Below are 6,164 nucleotides of genomic sequence, written 5' to 3'. Positions count from 1 at the left end.
GAGAATTTGTTGTGAGTGTCTCATTCCACATAGCTTTCTCAGTTTGCCTAATCCAAGAAACAGGGATCTATTTTACATGTCAGATCTGCAAAAAATGCATATATCTGCTAGTTCCTTAGCAACCTTTTCGGGTATGCCTGCATCTAAATAAACATCCTGCATCCCATAAACCCTGCATATCGGAAATCATCTCCAGTGGGTTTCCAGGAATCAGTGGATTTTGCCACAATAACAATACCATTCATGTGCTGTTGAGTAAATAATTTTATTTACTTACAGGATCATTGCTGTGTTTTGGGTTCTAGCAAAATGTTTCTCTAGGAAAATAATATGTAAATACACTTCATTGAGAGCCATCTGTATGAATGAAGAAAGCTATAAGCTGTACTAGCTGTATACAATTTTGTAATAACTGAAAACAACCACTGCTCCTTCAGAAGCCAAGTTGTTCTTGTCATAGCCCTGGCCCTCTTTTATCTCTGCATTTTAGCTAGAGATAGTAGCCAAAATTGGTATAAACTTCTGAAAAGGAAGATTTTAGAAGAACAATACGTTTTTAGAGTTTGTGCAATTTCCTCTTCAAAAAGTCATCCGCACAGCACACGTGCCTTAGATTTATCATCATGGCGTCATCTATGAGTGATCTGAACCTTACCAAGCCACCTCACACTTTGGTAACTTGCATATGGTAACAGACCAAGGGATGGTTCAGCTGAGTAACTTTTACTCATGTGAGTAGTGGAAACTAGCTGGAGCATGGAATAAGGATCCCTTGCCTCAGACAGTGTTTTCTGGATTCAAATTGAGCTCAAAATATTCACTGCAATCAGAGGTGGCTGTCATCCAGTAGTTTATGCAGTGCCTGTCAAAGCCTTCACCGAGCGCAGCTGAAGAGCTTCTGTTCAGCTGCTCCTGCACCTGTGTTTTGTTGGTGGTGTTTAGACATGAATGCACGCTGGTATTGTTATTTAGTGTATCCAACACTCTTCCACAAAGAGGAGCTTCAAGGCTGGGCCTCCTTACTTCTGGTGAAGTTGATAGAGTTTAGCTTAAGACCCTGGAGAAGTTCTTACAAGGATAGAAGATTTACAAGTGGCACGACAAGGGATAATGGCTTTAAACTGACAGAGGGTGGGTTTAGACTAGGAAGAAATTCTTTGCTGTGAGGGTGGTGAGGCACTGGGTTGCCCACAGAAGCAGTGGATGCCCCATCCCTGGAAGTGTTCAAGGCCAGGTTGGATGGGGCCCTGGGTAACCTGATCTCATTCAGGATATTCTTGCCCGAAGTCCCTTCCAACCCAAACCATTCTATGATTCTATTCTATTTGTGGCATGTGAAAATGTAGTCTATTAATATTAATAAATAGCTGGAAAAATCTAGTCTTTTAAAGCCATTGAATTATTTTGTTTCCTTCAGAGTCAAATTCACACTATTTTTTTTTTTTTTAGGATGAGAAGCTCATAATTAGGTACAACTTTTTCTTACAAGCAAATGGCAAATCATAGTGATTTTAAGTTACATTTGAGTATGTCACAGAATAGAAAGATTGAGCAAAAATCACATAGGTCAGGTATATAAATAACTGTTTAAATAAGTATAGAGACTATCTGTAGAGATAGATACAATATATATATGAAAATATATATGAAATATATATTAAATATATAGAATGCATGTATAGTCACATAGATTTGCACATCCATTTAAATAACTTTTACATAGAAATAAATATGACTAATTTTTGATGTGATGAGTGCTCTAGCTGTCCTTTCACACATTTGTGTAATAACGGTGAAATTGTATTCACACTTGCCTTATCAAAATTAATAACACATTTAACAGCATGTGAATATGATCTTTAAGTAGCTTTTAAATATAATAAAAATTATAGTTTACCATTCGTGTGCCAGTTTCTATACAAAACAAAGAAGGATTTAGTTCAAGGTTGCCTTTTTTCTCCACCCGCTAGATGGTATTTCTGCGGCTACAATCACAAGACGTGCTTGAGAGAAGAGAAATCTCCTGATGTGGTTTTTAAGAAAGAGATGACAAATTTCCAGCAGAATTACCATTTCCTCCAATGATGATGCTGGTCTGGGCATGAAGCTGAGTCCCCATACAACCTAATTATTGCAGCTCCTGATAGCTCAACTTCAACCAGATCTGTAATCCTGTTGATCCTATTCCCCATCTGAGTGGTTGCTTGGTCGCCTTTGGTTTAACAGCTGGTTCAGAGGATGAATCTCCTTAAAATAAATGAAGTCATAAATAACTGCTATAGGTAGCTTGGGCAGCAAAGGACAAATAGGAGGCATGTAAGAGTTTTCATGAGATTTGATATGGAGTTTGATTGTAATCATGGTGGGGGCCAGTGTACCTTGTGTCATGATCTTCCCTTACACTGCCACTGAGGGCTTGTCAGCCAGGTAAGAGTGTCTGTGCCAGCTGCTGTGCCAACTGGCCCCATGTTGACTTCTTTGGCATATCTGTGCTGTGCAATGATGTGGTGCAGAGGTGTTGGGATTAAACTTGCCCTGGGCTGTTACGTGCACACTGTGTGTTGCAGCATCATGCGGAGATATTGGCTGGAGTCACATCAACAGTGTATTGCAATAGTATTGTTCCACCAGCTCTGAGAACTCTTCCCTACATTTTGTGTGGTGGGTTTGGTCATTAGTACTCACACATTTCTCATTTTTGATCATTTCAGCACATTATTCCATTTTAGTTGTGACACAATTACACAAACTCAAGCCAGCAAATAGTTACTGAGACAATTGCTATCAAAACCTGAGCTCCACACCAGTACTCAGAAAAGTATAAAAGTTAGTGTGGTTGGCAAACCTATTACTATTAAGTTTGTTGTGCCGATTAGAGATTCTCCTGACCGCATCTTCTCCCATTTTGTAATGTTGCATCCAGACCAGAAAAGAATCTTATTATGGAATTACTCCTTCTAGCAAGTCCCTGGAGCTCATTGTCTCCAAAGATCATGTGGTTTCAGGATAGATACGCTCAGAAGTGGGTTTCAGCTAACTGGAGGCATCCCATGTACTCTCTGGGAAGTCAACCACGCTCTCGTGCTGCTGTGTCAAGGGAATTGATAAAGGATTGATTGACCATCTTTGCTCTGAATAGGGATAATCATTTTCTTCTTAAACTTCCACCCAGTGCTTTGGCAAGCAGAACGCCTGTAGTAGCGCCAAATGTGTAATAACTTCACTAACACCGATAACATGTATGCCTGTTCTGCATGATCCTATTTTGTTGCTTCTTCTGTTGGCTATGAACAACCCAGATAATAGGAACCTCATCCCTGCATCTGTCTCTCAGCAAGGTGAGCTTTAACTAGGTTTTAAAGAGGAAGAGGAAAAGTACATCAAAACAACAAAAAGGAAAATTACATGAACAGGTCCTGACTTGGTAAAAAAAGAACAGTGTGTGCTGTCTCAAGGGCAAGAAAGGCCGTATTGCTGTGCTGGGCTTTGCACATGCATGAGAATCATTGCAAGGTGGAGGCCACCTTTACTGCAAAAAGCTGCCACAGTGTCTCAGGATATTCTCAAAATATATGGATTGTGCCATATGGTGTAGTACTTATCAATCCACAAGGGTTTGGCTTCTGCCACTCTGTTCTCTGTTCTATTCTATTATCTTCTCTTCTATTCTCCACCAAAGGAACACTTAGTAAATAGCTAAAATAAATAAAATTTAGCAACAGATTATTCTTTCTTGCTGTCTTATAGAGAGATAATCATGAATGCAATATGTAATTTTATTTTAAGCAGCTTTCATCTATTTCTTTTGTGACCTCAATTTATAAATGTGCATGGAATTAATTCATCATCTCCAGACAGGCTCCTCGGATGAGGACTCTACCTTATTGTGTGTTTAAGTACAATGTTACTGCAATTAACAGAACTCTTTCATAATCTAGTTCAGCTCACTGCTTTATTCTAATTTTTTGACAGGTTTGCTTCACTGCTTGTGCCCGTGTATATACATGTATACAGACACACACATATGCATAATGTATCAAGTTAGCAAAAATATTAATTGTCATGCAGAAAAGGGGCCAGTGTCCTGTAGGTGCCATGTGCAAGTTATTTAAAATTCACTCTGTCTTTATCTCCAATATTTTCTCACCTGCCTTATTCAGTAGAATACACATTTTTAAATGACCAAGCAGGGAATATATGTCCTTTTTACTAAAACTTTTTTTTCCCTTCTGTGCAGCAGCAGCTGCCTGCCATGTTATTGTTTTCTGTTGCTAGCAGGCTTTTTGGGTATGTGCCAAGGATTTCGTGTGGGGAGCAGGACGATTTGCATCTGAATGGTGAATGGCAAGGCTGGGTGTGGGTACACTCAGCCACACCAGGTGAGGTAGAACAGCAGCTTCCAGCTCACCTGGAGTAATTAATTCAATAAAAAGTTAATTACAACGAAAGGGAAAAACAAACTTCCGTATAACAGATGGTAAATTTTTAGCGTGATAAAAACTAAAAGGATTTTCTTTTTAAATACCAGTATGGCGTGCCCTAAATGGTATACAAAATTCTCTTGGTACATACTGAAGTAATTGCATATGTTGTTTCTTTATACTGGCTCTGCTGTGCTTTTTGATATATATTTCCTTCTATTTCAGATATGTGTGAGCTCCTCCTCATAAAATTTTTCATCAACACATAGTATTCCTGGAAGAGTATACTTGTGGCTTGGTTGCTAGAGGAATTGCAACTCTTCCATGTCCATCTGTCACTCCTCTTCTAGAAACTTTCGAACCTGAGAGTCAGGACATTTCCCAAATTGCAGAGAGGCGCAGATGCCTTATGAAAACTGAGGCTGGGTCGCAAAGGAAAACCTTGTCCTCTCCTTTATCCAGAAAGAGCCATGGCATAAAGTTTAGCCCTTTCCCAAAGCATTTGACTGACCCAGCGGATGAGAAACTGGCTGGCCACTCAGGAGGCCAGTATGTGGCTGGGCAGTTTACACAGGCAACAGTCCACACGCATCTTCTGCTCAGCTGACAAAATTGATTGAAAATATGGAAGAAAAGAAAGAAAAATACGTTGAAGATGGGCACAAAACCCTTCCTTATTAGCGGTTGTCACACGTGTTGATGGTAGGGGTCATAGAAATTAAGGGGGCAGAGCTGGGCATTTAGTTGAAATAACCTTGAGAAATTGTGTTTAATTAATATCAATGCTTATAGAATAAACTCTTTGTTGACAAAGAGAAACAGTGTACAGAACAGAATTTAACTGTGTTAGAATAATGTTTAAAAGACTGAAATCAAGGTTCCTTGCTGTTTTGCAAGCTAGCAAAATGTTTATAATGATTACTGCCTCAAACATTCAGAAATGAGAGATACATATGAATGCACATGAATCTTGGAAGAATCTTGGTTTTTATAAAATATTTAGCCTCCACATGAGAAAGCTGAGGTATTGGCCTCAGTTCCTTCTAAGGTCATCCTTCAGTATCAACTGCTACAACTGATCCATGATTAAAAGTATTTAAAAATGATAATTTTGTGCAGGCTTAATCTTTTTCAAAAACTTACCACATCATTCCTAGTGCATTTTGCTTTTCTTCCCTTTCACTGGCTCCAGTAGAAGGTTAGGTTCTTTTCAAAAAGCTTGATGGCATCAGACAAAAAATATGTTGAGCAGACAGAAGAAGAAAACTGTTGCTGTTCTCAGTGATGGGTCTGATCCTACACTGGTTTAATGCTTTCTATCGAGCCAACACATACAGAGCATTTATCAAAATTGAAGATTTCCAGCTGGAAGAACTCTTCCCGAAATGCTGCCAAAATTTTCCATCATTTTCAGAACTAGATCCCCAATAGCAGGCTTAGAAAATCCTGGTCCTATTGCTGTCAGTAGGCAGACTCAGTGTCCTCTATTGCATAAGGGATAAAAGGAAGGGAGGTGATGATTTATTCTACAAGATAGCAATTTCCCCACATACTCCCACCCCATCTGCAGGTAATTAAAAGTTGCTGGTGTAGTTAATCATGCTGATAGTGTAGACAGACTTCAACCACAGACCTGGGTGGCACTGCTGGCAGTGTCGATGGCACAGCCCAGGTGTATTTAGCACCCTCCTGGGGATCCTTCTTGCCCTTGCCTTGCTGTGGCTCCAGGCACCTCTGACAGCA

At 39.6% G+C, this 6,164-nt stretch overlaps 1 long non-coding RNA gene across 1 annotated transcript; it reads right to left on the bottom strand.

Moving 5' to 3' along the window:
- Window positions 1-1,853: 1,853 nt before the first annotated feature.
- LOC108449786 lies at window positions 1,854-5,898 on the bottom strand. Its single transcript, XR_001866074.1, has 2 exons — window positions 5,565-5,898; window positions 1,854-2,247 (listed from the first exon to the last, which is right to left on the bottom strand). It is a non-coding gene; the product is annotated as an uncharacterized LOC108449786 (long non-coding RNA).
- Between the last annotated feature and the right edge of the window lie 266 nt (window positions 5,899-6,164).

Source organism: Corvus brachyrhynchos, unplaced genomic scaffold, assembly GCF_000691975.1.
Source record: "Corvus brachyrhynchos isolate BGI_N302 unplaced genomic scaffold, ASM69197v1 scaffold100, whole genome shotgun sequence".
Taxonomy (NCBI): Eukaryota; Metazoa; Chordata; class Aves; order Passeriformes; family Corvidae; genus Corvus; species Corvus brachyrhynchos.
The sequence above is the reverse complement of the archived record's forward strand: the minus strand, read 5'-3'. Positions and strand labels throughout refer to the sequence as shown.